The sequence below is a fragment of the Lepidochelys kempii genome, chromosome 1 (genome assembly GCF_965140265.1).
Source record: "Lepidochelys kempii isolate rLepKem1 chromosome 1, rLepKem1.hap2, whole genome shotgun sequence".
Classification (NCBI taxonomy): domain Eukaryota; kingdom Metazoa; phylum Chordata; order Testudines; family Cheloniidae; genus Lepidochelys; species Lepidochelys kempii.
This window is the reverse complement of record NC_133256.1, coordinates 306571335-306594146: the sequence shown is the minus strand read 5'-3', so window position 1 is coordinate 306594146 and position 22812 is coordinate 306571335.

Genomic DNA, 22812 nt, shown 5'->3' with positions numbered 1-22812 from the left:
GCGTCTCCAGGTGGAAGATAGTAACACCTGATAGGAAAGGTATGTGGATAAGCTATTTATGGTTTACAAGCTATGTTTTCACAGTGAATTGCAGGAGGAATTGCAGCCTAAATCCCCGATGTGGAGGGAGAAGAACACAGTTTCTCGGGAGAAAGGCGGGAGCTAGAGGCCTGTGTGGGCTGCCCTCAAGGAGGCCATGAGGGGTGATGGGAAGTTATCTCAGGAACAGTGGCACCTGGCTCAGCGATGTACTGAGTTGGTGGGAGGTGAGGGCTCAACACCTCACAGGACTGGACCCTGAGTTAGCACTCAGCTCAAGACACATACCATAGTAGCAGCATTCCAGCAGGAAAAGAAGCAGCCAAATCAGGGACAGCTATACTGGTGTGGGAAAAAAATAAAACAGCACCCAGCTAGAGCTACTCCTCTCCTCAGCACCCCCTGAATCCAGCACAATGCAGGGGAAATACCCCCGGGGGCAACAGGACCCCAGCAGTACCTTCCTTTCTGCCCATCCCATATCACCCCACCCCCTCCCAACCAGAGAGGATCCAGTTAGAGACTCAGCCAGTAGGAACAGGAGCAGCCAAAGCAGGGACCTCTGGACATTCCAGTCAAAATAGTAGAATGGTTGAACTTTCTCTGCCCTGTGCTGATTGGTTGTTTGCTTCAACCCTCCCAGTCTCTTCACCTCAGCTTCACTCCACACCTGGCTCTTCTCCCCGGCCCTGACCCCTCACCCCAACCCCTCATCTCCTCTGTTCCATTCAGCTGATCCCCTCCTAACTAAACCCATCCAATAAATAAAATAATGGATGTTACATGACATTTGCCGCTATCACTTTGTTCACTCTGCTAGTGTGTTCTACCCCCTTTCCCACTCAATGTCTGGCCCTCATCACTTGTACTCAGTTCTAGTTGCCCTGCCAACATGAGGAGGGAAAAGGGCTTTGAACAGGACTCTACCACCTCTCAGGGGAGTGCACTAACATTGGGTTATAGGATATTCTGAGATGGAGGCTCCCTCAGTCTCTCCTGTTGAAGCTGTTCCCCTTTGGATTAATAATTTAAAAATTTCACTGGAGACGGGATCTCTTACCTCCCAGGGGTGTGCTCTGATCTCCAGGCTACAGCATCGTTTTCATGTGTGTTCACACACTCTTTCTGGCCCAATGTTAAAGCTGCCGCACTGTGGCTGAATAATGAAAGACTCAGAGGGCAAACATGGCTAGGGCACTCACCTGAGAGGTGGCAGATCCCTGTTCAAATCTCTTCTCCTCTGGTGAAGGGGGAATCTGAACTGGGGGAAGGGTCTCCGACATCCTAGCTGAGCACCCTCACCACTAGGCTAAAAGTTATAAGGAAGATCATCCTTCTACTCCCCCTGCTTTTTGCAAAGATGCATAACACCAAGAGAGAGTTTGCAGGTGAGAAACCCAAACAGAGGACGGTGCTTCCCTGCAGCTCGGATTTAAGTGCCTATCCCCAAGAGATGGGAGAGATTTAGCACACACCCCTCATCTTGGAACCTCCCATTGGCTAGATTAGGCAGGGAGCCACCCAGCATGGTGGCTTTTGCTAATCCTATTCAAAGGCACCTGTCTCTCCCCATTCATTGAATAAGGAGCCTAAGCACCCAACTCAGGCTTTGTGAATTTCGGTGATTTTCTAGGTTTCAGAGTAGCAGCCGTGTTAGTTTGTATTCGCAAAAAGAAAAGGAGTACTTGTGGCACCTTAGAGACTAACCAATTTATTTGAGCATGAGCTTTCGTAAGCTACAGCTCACTTCATCAGATGCATCCGATGAAGTGAGCTGTAGCTCACGAAAGCTTATGGTCAAATAAATTGGTTAGTCTCTAAGGTGCCACAAGTACTCAATGATTTTCTAGGCACCTAAAAGTTAGGCATGGTGACACTCAGCATCACCATGCTTTTGTGTGTGTTTTTAAGTAAATATGTTACAGAATCAATCACTGGTCAAACTATCATAAATAAATAAATAAATAAATAAAATAAGTTTTTACCCTCAGAACTGAACAATTTAGCCTCATAACCAGCTGTGTTGGAATGTGGACCCCAACTTTAGTAAACACAGAACATTCCTAGTTTATTTTTAATAGTCATCAGGTTTAAAACAAACAAAAGGAAGTATTTCCAGTCAACCAGTGGAACTCATTGCCAGGGGATGTTGTAAAGGCCAAAACTGTACCAGGGCTCAAAAACAAACTAGATAAGTTCATGGAGGATAGGTCCATCAATGGCTATTAACCAGAATGGCCAGGGATGGAGCACCAGACTGTGAGTGTCACTAGCCTCTGTTTGCTAGAAGCTGGGAAAGGGTGACAGGGATAATTCCCTGTCCTGTTCATTCCCTCTGAAGCATCTGGCATTGGCCACTGATGGAAGACAGGATTCTGGGCTAGAATGACTTTTGATTTGACCCAGTATGACTATTCTTATGTTCTTATTTAAAAAAAACATACACATTTATAGTTAATATATTTTCGCAAATCCAACTAGGCTCAAGGCTATTTTATGGTAAATTGGGGCCCAAGCTGCACCCTATATGGGTCTCCCCCATGACCCCACACCAATACCATTTCCCTGCCCAATGCTGTTTCCTCACTTCCATGGAGTGGCAGAAGATTTCAGAGTTATTAAAGATGAATGGGGAAGTTCACAACTTTTGGAGCTCTTGCTTCAGACTGTCTGCAGACTCAGAAAACATCAGTTACACTTAGGTCGTGTTTTCAGGCTTTTCTTCGCATAGAATCGAATAGAATTTTCCGGATGTGACTTCAAAGGTGAGACCCTGTGCATAAATCTATATAGCCTAATAGTTTAATCCAATCTTAGACAAGGCTATTCATTATCTTTTATTTTTCTCAGATGGTTTGTTCATTCTGTGTCGCTGCCCAATTCCTTTTTGTATGACTATATGAGTCCCATTTACAGTTTTTTCATCTTCATTCTCCCTTATCTAACTAATCTGCTGGTGTTGTGTTGTCTTGCTGTTCAGAAGCCAGGTAATTGAAAGAAAAATTGCTACTCTGATAAACTGATAAGAGCATCTTTTATTTTCAACTTCTCTTTTTTAATTTCTTTTATTTTTCCAGTTCCATTAATCCAGGAATTAAGTTTTAATTGAAATGATAACATTTTTAAAAATTTGAAAAAAAGCCATGCTGAAACATTCTAAAAAAGCAGTAGGTTAGAAAGCACAAACACAGTTATGAACTCAGGCCATTTTTTTCTTTTAAAACAAATCTGTTTCTTAAACCCAGTTCTGCTCTCAGGATTTCCTTTCTGGTCATTGCTTATTTATCAAGACACAGTACTTGACTATAAAGGAAAGGTTCCCATTTTATAATTCCTCTTGCCTAATTAAGTTAGTGATGGCATTTCAACAGCAGTGAATTGTGATGTCACAGTCACGGGATTGTGACCAGAATTAGTGAGCAAAAAGGGCTTGATTAAAAGAAAGAGAATTTTGACTCTCCCTCAGATATTTTAGAAATCAGCAATGGCTGGAAGTAAAGTATACAGCATGCAATGGGTATTTTTTGTTAAAGTAGGAATTTTAAAAAAACAAATCCTAGGGTCTCCAGCCTCTTTTAGCCTCTCCTCTTCTCTCACAGGTGCTTCATGGTGGTGACCCTTCCTCCAGTAAAGAAAAATGGATGTCTGAAACATCCCTTCTTGGGACTCTAAGTATCTTTTTCAGATATCGACCAGTGGAGGGAACTAAAGCTCTCCCTGGTTCCAAAGTACTTACTTGTTTTGACCGCAGTTCGCCCAGATGATACAGGAGTTCTGGAGACAAACTCAGGTCTCACATGTGGCAATGCACTAAATAATAAGGTTTCTGAACTGTTGGGTAATGTGATTTTGTCTTATCCATGTGCTTCTGCTGAGCATAGACAGAGCTGCCAATGCTATAGTTTTCATCATAACCTGCAGGGCTTTTGGATCCTCCTGTGTCACTGGGGGAAAGGTTATCATTCTACCAGGAAATACTCATTATCCTACCTCTTGGGGAAAGGCAGCTACCAATCTGTGCAACGAGGGCTGTCCTTAGGGGAAAATGGTGCCCTTTAAGTCAGGATGCACAGGGGTTGGGCAAATGGGGAGGAGGGGAAACAGCTCACCATACAGTGACGCCTCTCCCTCAGCAGGACAGTGATGGGAGCAGGAAGTGTGTGTGGGGTGGAGCTTCCCGCAGCTGGGGGAGGTTCCCAGAGGTGGGTCTGACCTAGCCCCGGGAGTAGCCCAAACAAGGGAAGAGGAAGTCCCATTCCCCTCCAGCCCAGCTGGGACTAGCATCTGGAGCCCAGCACATGGTAGGAGCCCCTGGTCGGGGTGCCCCCATCCCTGCTTCTCCCTGGCTCTGGACCCAGCGCTCGGGGGTTAAAGGAGCCTTAGGTTGGCTGTGTGTGTGTGGTGGGGAGGGTTGACTACAGTGCCCCCCTTGCCACGGCACCCTAGGCGGTTGCCCACATCGTCCATCATAAGGCCAGCCCTGTGTGCAGCTGTACATGCTGCTTCCTCTTTCAGCATGTGAAGCAAGCTTTGCCCTCCCTCTCCCCTGTACACAAAGGGCCAGGCCTGTTACTGAAGCACTCAGAGCTGTGTTCTCTGAGCTGCCCAGAGGGCTGCTGTTCTCTGCCGGATTTAGTGTTCTTCCCTCTCTGTCTCCTCATGCCCCCAAGCACAGACCTGAGGAGGGGAAGAACCTCTAGATCTAGCCCGAGCTGCTGCATTTTTCTCATGAGGGAAGGAAAGCAAGGAGCAGAGCAGGCCTAGTATAAGCAGGGGAATAGTCCCGCTATTGTGGGGAACTTTCCTGGCTTCTGTACTACCCTGGTGAAGTGGGCTAGCGAAAGGATCTGAGTCCTCGCTCCCACTTCCTTTACCCAGTGACCTCCCTGCCCTTGAGGACTCTCCTTCCATTTTCCTGTCTGGCAGAGTCCTCGTAACCCCAACAAGGCTGGGCCCAGGATTCCTGGGGGGCCTCGATCCCCAACCCTGCTGTGGTCACCTAGGACAGGGGCTAGGGTGTCCCCACTCCGGGGTACTCTCTCTGCACTGGGCACTTCTATGACCCTCTGACCATTACATACAATTTAAAGCAAATGCAAGTTATTTAATCAACAATTAATTTTAAAAAGAATAAGGAAAAATGGGAAAGGTTAAAGGAAACACATCAACCCGCTCTGTGGCAGGGAACATCACAAACGGTGTCTCTGGAACGTCAGGGCAGTTCACAGTCTGTCCCTTATAGGTCCCAGGCCTCCTTCTCAGGCCCTGGCTTTGCTGCAGGGATGCTGCGGGTTGGACACTCACTCTGGTGGTGGCCACACGCTCTCAGTCTCTAAGTGGTAGGACCCTTCTTCCCAGTTTTGCCCCCGCCCTGTTGGGGTTACGATCCAAGCCTGGCCTGCAGAGCCCCTTGGCTGAGGCGTCTCCCTGTGCTGGGCCCGCTGCCCAGGGTCCCCCTTGGTCTCACCCGCTGCTCACCGCACCCAGCTCCGGACTGCTCCAGCCCCAGCTCCACCACTCTGTCTCTGCACTGCTGCTGCTCTGCCTCCAGCTCCCTGGCTGCTTCTTTGGCCCCTCTGGCTATGGTTGCTGCAGCTCTGCTCCCAGGACAGGTCTGCTCTGCAGGCTGCTTCTGTGACTCTGCTCCCAGCACTGACCTGCTTCCTGGGCTGCTTCTTTGGCCCCTCTGGCTATGGTTGCTGCAGCTGTGCTCCCAGGACAGGTCTGCTCTGCAGGCTGCTTCTGTGACTCTGCTCCCAGCACTGACCTGCTTCCTGGGCTGCTTTTCTGGCCCCTCTGGCTCTGATTGCTGCAGCTTTCCTACCAGGGCAAGTCTGCTCTCTCTGGGCTGTGCCTCTGGCTATGGGGCTGCAGCTCTGCTCCCAGGACAGGGTCTGCTCTCTCTTGGCTGCTTTTCTGGTCCCTCCGGATCTGGCCCAGCTCTGTTCCCCAGCTCAGCTCGGGCCCCTGCTTTCTCCTTAGCTTGGCCCCACTCTGTCTGACCCAGGCAAATCCAGCTCACACGGAGGACGGGACCTCCCTGGCCTCCTGACTCCCTGATTAGCCTGCCTGCCCTGTCATTCAGGCTGACCTGGAGCATTGGCCTCTCCCCATTTTTCCTGGGGGCTATCAGTCACAGGGTCCTGATTCCCCATCGACCCTTCGCCCTTTTTAGTATGGGGAGCTAGCAACTAAAACACCCCCACTGAATGTTAGTAAGGGGGCAACAGTCCCCTTACATTAGGAGGCAGAGTGGGGTGCTACAAAGAGTTATGTTAGGGAACAAAGGTTGGGGGTGATGGTGGTGGAATCATAATTAATTGATGGAGGCACAGAATTAATTATCTGACATTTGCATTTTGTAACCCTCTCCCACAACAAGGAGCAGGAAGAAAATCCCTTGCTAAATCAGTCAACACTTTATATAAGTGTAAGCTAATGTAAATAGTTACCTTTTTGTCACAAAATGTTGACGGGTACGTGAATACCAGCTTAAAAAAAACCAGTACCCAGAAGTGCTGAGATACTGTGAGATTCTTACAAATTATCACGAACATTCAGCTGTGCAAGCACAAACATTCTACTTACTTACCCTTTTATCATGGTGATGTTCATGATAATGAACAAACTATTGATGTTTTATATGAATATATATTTTATTTGCCAGAGGTGGCTGTGCAAGTAGGATTTTACAAATCTTTGCGAGATTTGTTCATTTATTACAATATTTCCAAACAGGCCTGGAAACAGAACTGCTGCAAAACCTTCTGAAAAAGCCTTTTCTTTTGAGATGTCTGTCCTTGTTTTGTATCCATAAAGATTTGATTAGTCTGGATTGAAGCTTTGGATGGTTATCTGAAACCAGCTGACCGCTAAAGCTTTTGATGTTTGTCTGTCACTACTTTCAAAGTTCTTAAATCATATGTCTCATACAGTACTAAAAAATTCTTAATGGGACCTGCTACACTATTGTTCTTTTCCGACCCCTATGTCCTCCAGTATGACAGCTAAATCTTCAATGTCAAATATTATTCAATCTTTTATGCAAATTCTGGATGTCAGTAACTGAATAAAGAGTACTGTAATTTGTTCTAGATATTACACGTTTTGTGTAACGTTTTGGGAAAGGATTTCTGGGTTTGACTTTTTTGAACAGAGCGGTGAGTTCTCCTAAACTTACTGTCAAAGCTCTGCAGATGGGAGAAACTTTGCTAATATTTAAAAACACTACCCCTTCTACTCCACTGTCACAGAATAAAAAGACAGGAATGTTTGCAATGTAAATACCAAAATATGTTTCCCCTTTTCTTTCCCTCCCAGCTACATAAAACCACCATCAACACCCTGGGAAAATCATTTCAATATAGATGAAACTTGTGATTTATTTTATCCTTTACAACCAGCACCAAAATCTCTTCTCCCCAATCATCAACACTGTCTTCTCCAGTGTCTTTCCAAACTATATGTACTCTCTTCCCTGCCATTTTGACCATAACAAAGAGCTTCAGGGTGGGGACAGCAGGAACAAATCAAAGGTGGAAAATATGTACGGTAGCTTCTGGTGAGCAGAAATTTAGGGAGATATTTTGGCTGGATGGGATTGTTTAAACTCTGACAAACTGTTGGATGAAGTTCAAAGAAATCAACTTGGCCCATATACATGTTACACTGCAGCATGATTCTAATCTGGATAGTGACTGTAAAAATGACATTGAGGGTTTAATGTGTCAAAATTAAAAATGCTCCATTTACAAGAAAAGGGAGATGAGTAATTGCCAGCCCTGCAAACTCATTCTGTCCTGTAAAGGTCAAGCTGAGTTCTTTATATCACTTGTAATAAAGGTTCTGAAGAGTAAAGGAGGAGCTCAGTGACACCTGTGCAACATCACTACCTACAGATTATGTAGTCAGTGACACCTTCATGACCCTGTTAGCTTTCAGTATGTAGCTATGAAAGAGAACAGAGTTGGGCCTGCAGAACCTTTTGCTGGGATGATGGATGGCTAGAAAAGAACTCTGCTTGATTTTTCAAATGCTAAATTTGCAGGGTTGGTAGTGAGAAAAAAGATTAATTTACTTGAAAATGGAAAAAATTTGATCTGAAAATCATTGACACACTATAAATATAGAACTCTGGTATTCCATTTTGATAGTCGGTTTTCAAAGGAAAAGTATATGCTAGTTAAGGAGAATACTGAAGGTTTTCGGTAGAGATGGGTTCAATCCCAGATTAAAAGAAATATTTTAGATCCAACTTTTGATGTGGACTCAGCAGCAAAATGAAGACAGACATATGCAGGCTGCAACTTTTATTCAACTTTAACACAGGGCAGGGGTGCAACCCACCTATCACCCATACTCTCGTATATCAGCCATTTAATTGGTTCCAGTGCAGGGGTTACAGGGCTCCTTACTGTATAACCCATTAATTGGCACAAGGGTTACAAGGATCTTTACCATATAACCCATAAAATGGGTTAGGCTCTCCCCAACCTTCATCTGTCTCTGACTCTTGGCATCCTCCCTTCAATGAGGGGGCAGAGGGTGCAGCAGGGTGGGGACCGCAGCCTGCGAGGGCCACAAGGTCTCACCCTACCACATGATCCCAAAGCCCAGCAGTGAAATCCCAGGCCTTTTCTTTCTGGGAACCATTCATTTTATTCTCTGAATCACACTGGAAACCGGCCTCAAGTTGCAGCGAACAGCTCTGCACCAAGAACCTCAGGTAGGCACTAAACGCATTGCTACTCAACTCACTGTGGCTTGAAGGTGCTGCAAGGAAGTCAGAAAACTTCCTGGTCCTCTGCCAATTGGTCCATCAGAGGAAAGAATTCCTTCCTGTCCCTCTAAATAGGCAATCAGCTAGACCCACAGCATTTGCCAGGCTGGGGTCCCATTCCTATTTTGGGTGGGTAGGGTGGGCTGCTGGAATGGAGCTGAGAGAGGCTCTGTATGGCTCTGTGGTGGCCTAAATTCTTGGAGCTGGGGAATGCTGTCTAATCAGCACCCGTCTCCTCCAGCTGGCCAATGGGTGTCAACAACTCCCAGGGGGAGGAGCTACCTATTGTCCCTTGGTGAGTGTCTCTCTCCCTTGCTACTGGGACCATCACCATTTTAATGTTGACCCCATCAAGTTCCACCACCTGTTGGTGCGGGTAGGTGGCATTTACAACTTACTGATGTCTCTATGATGGCCAAGTCAAAACTTCTATCTCATCATCCTGCAAAATGAAGGTGTTTGAAATTTAAGCCAAAAGATGGGCTTGGATCCATCTCTAAATTTCAGTACCAGAGGCACTGTTTCGGAAACTAGGCAGAGCTTGATAACAGATGTGACGGGAGATGAAGAAATGAGTCCTAAATAGAAAAAATACAGACTATAGGATGGGAACATTCAGGAAAAATATAATTCAGCAATGTTCTTAATAACCACAGCAAAGGTGATGAAAATATGACTATGCTTCCAACCTGCATGCCTGTCTTTTGGAAGGACGGTGTTTGCAAGTGACAACTGACTTTCAAGTGAAGTATTTCACTTCTTGTCTCAGTTTTGTCTCCTGAATCAGTAAAGTTAGAATGAGTTGCAAGACAGGAACTAAATCCAGTGTAATAAATTTGATAATAGAGCTGGTGAACAATAATTAATATTGGTTATAATCACCACCAACTGTTACCAAATTATCTATGAACTGATCATGATTTTCCTATGTAATCAATATTTGTAAATGTTCCCTGAAGAGTTTGGATGAAAAATGTTTGATTATGGACTGGTTGTATGTAGTATTATTTCTTCTCTTTGAGCGGATAACTGAAACATTTTAAACAGGAGAATAACAAATAATGAATAATGCCTTTCATTGGTATGAGTTTTCAGATGAACGTTTATTTGGGCTCAAATTTGGTACATGTTCCTGATTTGTGAAGGATGCCACTAACACCTGTCAGTTGCCTAAATATTCATGAACGACAACTAGGATAACCCTACAGTTAGTGAAATGAACTCAATGCTTTTACTAGCATAAATATTCTTGATTGATTTTACTGTTTCATCAGCTATCATCAATTAATACATTATTTGTAGCTTTAATATTAGGCTTCCTTACAAAACACCACAAAGAGACAATTTTGAGGTCCACACAATAGAACTAGTGACAGTCTACTGCAGAGCTGGAGGGGCAGGACTTCAGGAGTCCATGCAAGGGGTCCAACTTCTGGAAGACTCCCTTTCAGTGCACCACCACTGCAAGTTGGGAGGCACCATCAATATAGTGGAGGATCAGAATATTAGACCTAGAGGACTGGAATAATAGAAATAGGATGAATGAAACAGTACAAAGTGTAAGTCATGTACTTATGGATTAATAACAAAAATTTCTGCTATACATTGGGGATTCATTAATTGGAAATGATAGGGAAAGAGAAAGACCTGGGGGCATGCATTAGTTGATCACAGGATGACTGTGAGCTACCAATGTAATGTGGCTGTGAAAAAAGTAAATGCAATGTATGTAGGATATATCAGACAAAGTATTTCCAGTAGAGATAGAGAAGTATTAACGCCATTGCACAAGGCACTGGTAAGACTTCATCTGGAATGCTGTGTACAGTTCTCATCATCTATGGTCAAGAAAGATGAATTCAAAGTGGAACAGGTGCAGAGAAGGGCTATTGGTTGATTAGGGAAACGGAGAGCCTAAAGGAGCTTGGCTTGTTTAGCCTAACAAAATGAGAAGGGATATGAGTGATATTTATGAATATATCAGTGGGGTAAACACGAAGGAAGAGGAAGTGGTATTTAAGCTAAATGAAAATGTTGGCACAAGAACAAATGTGTATAAAATGGTCATGAATAAATTTAGGTTGGAAATTAGAAGAAGGTTTCTAATGATCAGAGAACTGAACTTCCAGAAAAGCCTTCCAATAGGAGTAGTAGAGGCAAACAACCTAACTAAGATGGATCTTAATATGTTTATGAATGTTATTATATGACAGGCTTGCCTGTGATAGCATGGAACTGAACTCAATGACCCAGGAGTCCCTTGCATTCCTATGTAGTGTAGCCTTCAATGTACTTTGGCTATTAAAAATCCTAATGTGTGCCAACAGGTTAGGGACTTACCCTGGATGGTATCATGACTGTAAGATATTATTATTTATTTGTATTGTAATACTGCCTCAAAACCCGAATATGGGATCTTGGGCCCATGTGCTAAGCACTATAGCCTTGACCCAAAGCCTATTGAAGTCAATGGGAATCTTTCTGTTGACTTCAATGGGGTTTGGATCAGGCCCCTGCATATACATATGATGAAAAGATGGTCCCTGCCCCAAAAATTTACAGTCTAAATTTATGATGAAAGACAACAAGTGGATGCAAAAAAAAAAAAAAAAGACTAGGGGAGCATAACATAACATAGCATTAAAATAATTATAGTTAACATAACAAGCACTGGCTAAAGCACACCAGCTGGCTAGCCTTTGTCAAGTGTTTTGAAGGCATCATGGCAGAAGGGAGTTTTAGGGACAAATTAAAGAAGGACAATTTAGTGATTTTTCAGATGTTTTTCAGGTTTTTTATGGGGAAACATGGGAGAAAGCACAAAGGTGTTTGAGGAAAAACTGGACTAAGGGACAGTAAAGGCTGACATTGTTGGCAGAGTGGAAATGGAAGTCAATGACTTGATAGCATGCAAGAGAAGAGAAGAGTGTGGTTAACTGTGATATCTGGTGAACTGGTATTTTGTCCCAAAAAGGTCTGGAATGACTACATGTTAGTGAGCTAAGGATGCTGCACCATCTGAAGATACAAAGAATATTCAAGTTTAAAAGGAGGGAAAATCATCCATTATTCCAAACAAAGATATTTCTACCTTGTCTGCATATAGGATCACAGAGTTAACATCTTTAAAAGTCTGTACAATAACTCTAGTAAAGACAGAAAGCAAAGGAGAACTCTAGAGACACTTAAAATTGGCCTGCTCCAGTGCACATTCCCTCCATCCCCAAGTGTTAAAGCGTGGAGATGTGAATGAATGAGCTAAGTTCATTATGGCAGAATTACCTGTACTTGAAGAATGTTCCTACTTCACCCCAATTTCAATTATATATGTCTTAAAGGTAGTGATAATTATTTAGAACTGGTAAGGTTGATAACATATTGCCCTGAGTTTTAAATGAGAAATATGATAAATGAAAAGATGCCCCAAAACACATTCTTTTAGGCAGTGTGACCTGGACCAAATAAATATGCAACACTATTTTCACAAATGATACTCATTTTAATAAATGTGATAGCATAACTCAAATCAATCCAATTGTGTTATTTTTCCCTCATTTCATATGTTATGCATTTATAAATAGTACTGATGCTTGGGGAACACAAAACTAGGTTGTGGATGTGCTAATATATTGGATAAAAGAAAACTTCTTTAAAATAACATTAAAATTTTGATTGAAACAGACTTTGAAAAGCAAGAACTTTAATATTTTGTACTGCCACTGTGTCTTTAAGTGATCCCATTTGCCTAGAGATTTCCGAGGTCTCCATTTAGGTCATCTTTATGCAAAGAACATAACATAGGTTGCATTAACTATACCCAATGATTGATTATGATTTCCTTGAATATGTAAGTTTATATTAAGTATAACATTATGGTTATGCAATCTGTTGTAAACTATTTCATTTTAGATGAATGCTATAATATTAAAACAACAAATACAAAAAGATAAATTATCTTGTGTTTATCATCACCGTGTTCTTTCACAGACAACTAAGAGACATGGGAAGAAATCTTGGCTGTATTGATCTCAATGGGAGATTTCATTTGTGGTATCTTCTCCTATGAGCTGACAATTTTAAAATGCTGTTTTACTCTAAGAAGTGACATAAAAATGGCATCATGGGGTTCCAAGTATATTGTCAGTGACTTCCATATCAAATATCCCCAGTTGACAAAGAGACAAACTGGATTCTTCCCTTCTCATGCATCATCACCAGTAATTAAGGTTCTGGCCTGATGATAAAGTATGCCCTCAATGACAGCTGTTCATATGTATTGTCTTCCAGGGTTTTGATTATCTGTAACTTACTGGAAGTTATTAAACTATTATGTTGGTGATGAGAAGGAATAGAATCCAGTTCATTCTATATTGGCTGTATTTGCTCTGCAGGCAGATTTGACTCTGACTACAGACAAGAAACACTTGTTGGGAAAAGGGAAAAAAATCCAAGGCTCACTTATTGGTAGTGCTGCTGAGTACTAGGGATCCATTATTTTGGACAACACTACATAAGGTATTTTCCTTAGGTATCAAGAACAACACTTTTAAAACATCAGACTTTTTAGGTGACCAGTAGATATTTTTTGTTGAATTTACAGAACCCCAGCTTGTGGTTGTTATTAGAGTCATACCCATTAATAATTCCTGGGGACTCTGATGTTGAAGTCAAATTACCCTTTCCCTTTGCCATGCTGTACCTGGAAGAAAACCCATGTTAAATACACAAGTTCAAAATGAGGGGAACGGTAGCTGAATAGCATTCTTTCTTGCCCCTCAAAGTAACCAAATGCAACGGGGGTTCTGCAGAAAATGAGAATGTGGCCATCCCAGAGGGTGAAGATGTAAAGGAGTACAATCGCTCTAGTTGGCTTGTCCCCTGACCAAACTGGTGCATTTTGTGTGGAATTCCTAATTGTGAAAGATTATCCTGCTCCTTGGAGCATTAACTGCTCATCTGGGTTCAAATCACCACTACCTTGGAAAGGGTAGGCATGCAAAGTGGAAGACTGAAGGATCAATGGCAAAATTGCAACACAGGCAGCTGTGTTGCTAGAGAGAAAGAAAGTCCAGTAGAGTGTACAGAAGAGACTTGTGTACCATTCTATAGGAAGTCCATATACCTTAGACCCTGCTCTTTCTGTGCCCCCAAATCTCATAAGGTTAATATGTCACTTTTGTGGCAATGTATGTTTTCTCCCCTTTTGTGTGGGCAAGGATTAGGTGACCAGATGTCCCGATTTTAAAGGGACAGTCCCGATATTTGGGGCTTTTTCTTATATAGGCCCTTATTACCCCCCACCCCCATCCTGATTTTTCACACTTGCTATCTGGTCACCCTAGCAAAGGTTGATATAGCCCTTGGGGGAGGGGAAAAAGGGTATCTATCTGGAGGGTATGGAAACTCTAGGTCAAATGGTTATGCTGCCTTTTAAATAACTGAATGCTAAAACATTGGTGTCGGAAATTGCTTGCTGATTTTTTAAATTAAATATTTTGTAAAAACCTCTTGTTTTTCTATTGTTTTTATTCCAGTACAATCATCCAAACCATCTCTACTGTACATTCCCCCAAACATCAGTATTAAATGGCTTTAAACAATCCTTTTGCAGTGGAAAGCTTCTGACCAGCCATTCTTTGCCCAGAGGAAAGGTGCTTTGACAAGTGACCCTGAATTTCTTCCTATGACAAATGTAAAAAAAAAATAACTGGCTCTTGCCCAGCTGTCAGGCTTTGATTCAGGGATGAGGACTTTTCAAGGCAGGAGTTATCTATCAAAAAGGCAGCCATACGCTCAGGGAAATATATCTGATCTAAACCTGATAGTGTGTGAAATCAAAGGTTGTGAATGGCTACTCAAGGGAGTCCAAATACATTTCTATGGTGTTGCAGTACAAACGGTCTTGGTAATGGGTTGTGGCAGGACAAAGGGCAAAAGAATTAAATATCAAAATGTAACACATGTTAGCAATCTCTGATCAAAGAAGTTTAAGATGGCACATTTGACATCATGAAAATGATCACTATAACATTTTTCTGCATTAAGCTACTATCATTTTACTTTTGTCTGCATCTGTCAGTGTAGTTGATGGGAAGATTTCATCCAAGAAATACCAGGAGGACATTAAGACTATCATAATTATTCTGGATTAAGTTGCTTCTTTTCTCACCTACTTTAATATTCTGGGGGGCTGGTTCACATGTAATAGATGCAGTCAACCAGGAAGCAAGTTAAATTATTACAAGCATTTGGCTTCTGATTTTGCTTTGTGAACTGAAGAGATTTAAATAGAATATAATCTGTCCAGTAATGTCTTCACAAAGATGAATGAAACATGACACAGCTAATAGGTATTCTGTGTGTGTTTACTTCATCAGTCTTCTTGATATGAACTTTATAAACACCCGCTTAAATCTCAAAAAATTATATTAGGTTGAGTTTGAAATGGGCTTCACATGCTAAATATTTTATTAACTCCTCGTGGTACCTTTGAGCATAATATTTTTTGTGAGTTTTGAGATCTCTGTTCGCTTAATTCTGTACCAGAAATGACAATTTTGCAAACAGTCCTTATCAAGGGCTAATCCATTTTTGCATGTGATAAAAAAGGTTTTATAAAAATTCCAAAGTATCTGTTGATTATGTGTGAAGTAAATGCATTTCATATCATATTTTACTTCCTGCTGGCTTCCATGATCAGCATAGAGTGGCCAGCCTAAAAAAAAAAATCAGGTGAATAGATCAAAATACCTCAGTAATAGCACTATTTCCTGTACATTCCTGTGCTTACTAGAGGAAGAACTTCAGGAATACTGCAAATACTCAGGCAACAACGTAGTATTAATATTAAATTAATATGTAATATTTAATAATACTTATTAATATTAACATTGAGCTTATTTTTAGGAACTTAGAGCAATAACCTCTATTTGTTGACCTTCCTGGAATGCTGCAAAAGGCATGGGCAATAGGGTTACTGTAGAGGGCTGAGGGAATCTGTCCCAGAATAATGAAGGAATGGAGGTTTTGTAGATATGTGTCTGAGTTCCTGTTTGAAATGGTTACTATCCCACTGTTGGAATTATATTTATTGGATTGTTGCAACATCCAATGATGTTAGAGTACATACAGCCTGGGATAGGTGTCTTTTTATTATTGTAAATGTAATTAAATAAATAGTAACCTATGGCAATTGAAAGTTTAAGGATGACTACAGTAATATGAATGCTATTTTTAAAATCTCTTTATTTTCACTAGGATATTAAATATGAGGATTTCCATCAAAATAGTTCCAATATTAATAAACTGAATGTGAGGGACTTAAGGTAATGGAGTACAGAATTAATATGTAATGTTTTTCCTATGTAATATCTTAGAAAAGCTTAGCATATTAATGGATGGCTGGAATTTTACAGGGAGTAATTCAAGTGGTAGAATATTGCTAATATGCAAAATCACAGCCAGAAAAATGTCCTCTGTAACAGATAAAAAAAGCTGTTCCAAAACATCAATACAAGACTATTATTGTTCGATTTTTTTTCTTTTTACATTATCACTTGAAATCAATTGATAATAGTGAGATTCCTGGCTTAGGATCTGACCTTGCTCTCATTGATGTACATGATAAAAACACAGTGTTGGAGTCACCCTTGCTATCCAAGGTAAGTACAATTGTACACTTTCTGCTGCTAGGGATTTATGCCCTGATTTATGTGTGTAGGGTGATATTAAATTCTGGCAAGCTGGGTCAAGTTCATCAGTGATATAAATGACCCTCTACTAGTGAGAGGTAGTGCGATGTAATGGGCCATGTGGTGCCTTGGCCTGAGGAGACCTAGGTTCTATTACTGATTGTGTCACTTACCCTGCTACACACAGTAGCTTAGTCCTGTCCCTTCAGTACCTGGAAAGATAATGGAACAAATAATTAAGCAATCAGTTTGCAGACACTGAGAAAGTGATAAATAACAGTCACCATGGACTTGTCAAAAGCAAATCGTGTCAAACCTAATATCTTTTTTGACAGGGTAACAAGACTCATGGATAGTGGGGAAGCAGTAGCTGTGGTATATCTTGACTTTAATAGTGTGTTTGATACTATCTCCCATGATCTCCTCACAAACAAACTAGAGAAATACAACCTAGATGGAGCAACTAGGAGGTGGGTGCATAACTGGTTGGAAAATCATTCCCAGAGAGTAGTTATCAGAGGTTCACAGTCAAGCTGGAAGGGCATGATGAGTGGGGTCCCACAGGGATCAGTTTTGGGTCTGGTTCTGTTCAACATCTTCATCAGTGGTTTAGATAATGGCATAGAGAGTTTTATAAACCTCTGATCATTTTTGTTGCTCTTGACCCTTTCCAGTTTGTCCACATCTGTCTTGAAGTGTGGTGCCCAGAAATTCATCCAGTGCTGCAGCTGAGGCCTCAACAAGACTTAGTAAATTGGGACAATTACCTTCCATTCCTTACCTACAACACTCCTGTTAATACAACCCAGAATGATATTAGCCTTTTTTTTCAACTGCATCACACTGTTGACTCATAGTCAATTTGAGATCCACTGTAACCCCAAGATCCTTTTCAGCAGTTCATAACAGCCTAGCCAGTTATTCCCCATTTTGTATTTGTATATTTGATTTTTCCTTCCTAAGTTTAGTACTATGCTCATCTTTAATGAATTTCATCTTACTGATTTTAGACCAATTTTGCAATTTGTCGGCATAATTTGGAATTCTAATCCTGCCCTCCAAAGCGCTTGCAACCCCTCACAGCTTTTATATCTACATTATTTTATATGCTAACTCTCCATGCCATTATCCAAAGCATTAGAACAATAATGCAGTGTGATTGCCTCTTTGTGCCTAGCTAGTTCAGATGGTTGGTGAAAGAGCCATGACTTCACCTTTTCCTCACCCTTTTCCCATTGCCTTTGGGATCATTGGCATCCCCTGGTGTACTAGGAAGGAGCAATCAATCCATGTGCTCTATTTAGGATAGGGAACACAATTTTATTTGCCCTTTTCTTGGCACCCACCTACCACTCCCCACTTCCTTCGGCTCATCCACGCAAGCACAAGAAACAATCTAACTTTATAACGTTTCTATATAATTTCCTGCAATATTCTCTCTCCTCAGTTTTCAAAAGCGTTCTGATTTTGCTAAAATGCATTTTGAAGGTGTCTTACTGTTGAATAATCCTGGTCACATGTTTGTAGGGCTTATGGAATGGTCCATTACAACAGTTCTGCATGATGGTTGTCTTTAGAAAATGCAAATGAGCAAAACAATAACAAAAATGCGGTGACTACTAACTTAAAATAAATCAGAGGCTGTAGAACTGTTGTATAAGATTCCTGGGAATATGTCTTACAAGAGTGTTACCCAATTGTGTTTGGTGGCACAAATACCAGCGTGTCATCTTGATGCTGCTACACATAGATCATACGTACATATATCATAGAAATTAATCTGAAGGGGATTTCATTTAATTTAAACAATGAACGCCAATTCTTTCATCATGCAGTAATGATGACTTCTGTCCTAAAGATACTGAACATGTTACCATAGTCGCCTACTGCTCTAGTTATTAATATAGTGGAAATAATGAGCTTGTAGTAGGTCTCGCAAAATAGAAAACATGCTGTACCTAAATATCAGCATAATTGTATTAATATACAATGTTTGTAGAATACTGAACCCTTTTCAGACTTCTAATTTAAGCTGTACACTGATCCCAGTACAATTCCTTTTCTGCAAATACCATTCTTGTTTAAGACTAGTACAGTACAAAACATTCACAGATCAATTTGAAAACAAAATGCAAGGTTTCTGCTTTTTATTTGTTCTAATTATCTGAGATGCTCAGATTTCTTATTCTAGAAAAGGCCAATTTGAAGGTTTGTTTTCATGCATTAGTGATGGCTTTAAACCCTACTTTTGATATATCAATATTTTTATAGCAAGACATTTTTGCATTAAAACATGCATAATACCAAATTGTTATATGATCTGATATGTTAAAACCACCAGCTCATGTTCATTTCAATAAAACACATTACTGAGATCATATAATGGCTCAGAATATGATTGCAAATAATTTTGTCACAAATTTCCTGAACAAATTAATGTTTTTTCCCACCTCTAATTCTGTCTGCCTATATTTTAATACTTTTCTCATCACTATAGTATGTCATAAACCTATTTCTAATATCAAAATGAGTGAGATTACTGGTACCCAAAATATGGATTATGGGGTCATGGAGTTGTGTTGTCTAAGTGTAAGGGTTAATATTTAATTTTACTGCTTACTGCATCACCTGCAGTATGATGCCATATCTCCTTTTCTCTATTATCATTCATGGACATATGGCTCTGGAAGGAAATACTGTACTATCAGAAATTTGATTTCAGCAATCAAATCATTGATTTGCTTTGCCTTGAAATATGTTTCCAGGAATTACCACCTTTCAGACACAGTGTTTCTGGGAATTAAATTACAAAGCATTTGGTCAAACAGGTATATCTGACAAGGGGTGGAGTAAGTACCCAAAAGCAATGGATATTTTTTTCATAATCTGTACTCAGTGTTCTAGTGTGGAGAAGATGTAGTAATTCTGTTTGCAAATAAGCACAACTGGCACATCTTCAAGCTCATTTGAAATGTATATGTAAACCAGTCTATTAATCTATTGTGAATTATACATCAAGAACAGCACTTAGAACAGATGTATTTAAAATGAAGATGCCAGAGTCTCATGAGTCTATGACCAGAGACAGGAAGAATGCACACATTGCCTGTTTCCATTCACTAATATGTCTGACTGTTTGCACAGGGATGTTTTTCTCTATTACTGAGAGTAAATCATATGTGGCATCCAGACTCTCAGAAACCATGGAGTTTAGCAGCTGGCAAAACTGAATGTATCCACCTAATATGTTGGATGGTGAAGGAAAACATTAATATTAATTTTCCTATGGTCACATTTACTTCTTATCCTTTCTGTATTCACTTCACTTCAGTCTTGTTTTTCCTTAATATTTTCCCTTCCAAATGTCTAACAAATATATTTCATTCTGCTGTTCTTGTATGTAATTATTTCTAATATTGGTATTTTGCATAAAAATCTTCTTATATTTTTTCTTTGCATTGTATTCTGCTTTTTAAAATCACAATTCTTTCTTGGTTGCTATGTGATCGTACTGTGCTATTCCTATATTCTCTCTCTTGCATTACTTCTGTATTCTTTTAAATTTAATACCCTGCCACAGTGCTTCTGAAACACTTCATCCTGAATAACATTACAAAAATATTAGAAAGAACATCTTTCATTCTCTTGGAGATGCTGTTTGATACTTTACCTTAAAACGTGTATCAGTGTCTTAATATAGCACGTATAGTTAGCAGCTTAGCTCATTGCTATAGTATGCTGCAAAAAGCTGCAGTAATACAACGTTATAGTTATGAATTTCAAGGGACAAAAGTTAGGAAATATAAAAGATAAGCTCCCCCACAGTAAAATAATAGAATCCTAGAACAATAGGAATGTAGGGCCTGAAAGAGAGGTCATCATGTCCAGCCAATTGCACGGAGGCAGGACCAAGTAAACCTAGACCATCCCTGACAGGCGTTTGTCTAGCCTGTTCTTAAAAACCTCTAATGATGGGGATTCCACAACCTCCCTTGGAGGCCAAGTCCAGAATTTAACTACCCTTATAGTTAGAAAGTGTTTCCTAATATCTAACCTTAACCTCCCGTGCTTCAGAATATGCCAGTTATTTCTTGTCAATGGACACGTAGAACAATTAATCATAGTCATCTTTATAACATCCCTTAATATATTTGAAGACTGTTATCAGGTCCTCACTCAGTCTTCTTTTCTATGTGTCGGCATCCCCTATTAGAGGAACCTCTGAACTTAATTGGAAGTGTTCCAGTTGGGAAGACCATGAGTGCTGCTTCCAGCCTTGGAGACTGTAATGGCATGCTAAACTGTATTATACTATTCAGACACTAGTGGTACTATGTATAAAATATTTTATTTAACGAACGTTAGCCAGACCTACCAGAGGATTAAAAGATGTTATGATGAACACCTTGTAGCCAATTCATATGTGGTATAGGAATATGACATGGTTTTGATAGTGGGATTAGTGTCAGAGGAGAACAGAAACAGAAGGAAAACAGCAACAAAGGTTACAAACAAAAGGAACAATGCAACAAAAGTTGCAGGATCTCATCAACATGCCACTCTCCAACGCTCCAGGGAACTTCAGTTTTGACAAAGTTTCACCATGGACAGACTGGAAGAAGTATTTTGCAAGATTTTTAATTTCAAACAAGCTCCGCAAAAAAACTGGAGATATACAGATAACTTCTTTAATTTAAAAAGAAAAGGAGTACTTGTGGCACCTTAGAGACTAACCAATTTATTAGAGCATAAGCTTTCGTGAGCTACAGCTAATAAATTGGTTAGTCTCTAAGGTGCCACAAGTACTCCTTTTCTTTTTGCGAATACAGACTAACACGGCTGTTACTCTGAAACCTTCTTTAATTTAATATACTATGGGAAAACAAGCAGAATATATCTTTATATCCATTGTCTTTACTGAAGCCAGCCACAAAGATGAGAATGAAAGGTTTCTAACTATATTTGATGCATACTTTATACCTCAGAGGAATGTGATTATGGAAGAGCATGTTTGCTTCAGAGAATTCAAGAACCAGGGGAAAATGTTGAATGTTTTGCAAGAGCTCTGCATGCATTGGCTGAAAACTGTGATTTTAGGATTACAAAACATGAAAAGATCAGATACAGGCTGGTTATTAGGTTAACAGAAACAAACTTTTCACAGCAGCTGCAACTGAAAACATACTTAACCCTAGACTCAGCTATTCAAATAGCAAAGCAGTCTGAGTTGGTGAGACAGCAGAACCAAGAGCAACTTATCAAACTTGAAAAACAAGAACCTAGTTTGGAAGCAGTAAATAGACTCAGCATGACTGTTAACAGTCATTAACATAGGACCCCTGAGGGTAAGAGGGACAAATTCCAGCGTACATGTCCAAAGTGTGGAAAAAATCATATCTCAAAAGAAGATGCATGTCCAGCCAGAGGAAAAAAGGTATAATAAATGCACAAAATATGGCCATTGTGGAGCTGTTTGCAGCCCCAGAGGAATCAGAGAGTTGCCTTATATTGCACACAATCAAAAGCCATTGTTTCTTGGATCTATCACTTGTCATGACACAGAACCTGCCCGGAGACTGAAATTGAATATTCATGGCAAGACTTTTGATTTTAAAATTGACTCAGGAGCTTATGTCACTGTCATCTCAGAAGGGACTTACACTTACCTTCAACCCTTCCCAGTGCTGAAATCACCTGCACAGCTGTGACTAGCCTTGGAGGTATTCTCACCTGCATGGGCCAGTTCAGCACATAAACCACTTACAAGGACAAAAGCTTTGCATTCAGAGTGCATCTGATCAAAGGATCAAAGACCAATAACCTCCTCAGTTACAGTGTGGCAGCCATGATGGGCCTAGTGAGAAAGGTGGAAGAACTTGATGGAGGAATTGATGATACTGGGCTTTTTGAGAGGTGATCCAGTACAAGTCAGTTAAAAGACAACACTGAACCACACAGTGTATAAACACCTCTACCATACAGACCTGGGAAGAGACTAGCTGTTGATTTATGTGAATTCAGAGGACATGATTATTGCTCATAGTGGACTATTTTTCCTCGTATATAGAAATCATATACTTGAAAAACATAACATGTTGCAGTGTTATCAAGAAACTGAAGTGCACTTTTGCTCATTTCAGTGTTCCAGAACAACTTGTGATGGACAATGCACCACAGTTCAATGCAACAGAATTTAAGTAATTCCAAATAGAATATGATTTTGATCATATTATTGGCAGCCCACGTTAACCTCAAGTGAGTGGAGAGGCAGAGAGAGCTGCACAGACAGCCAAGAAAACCCTA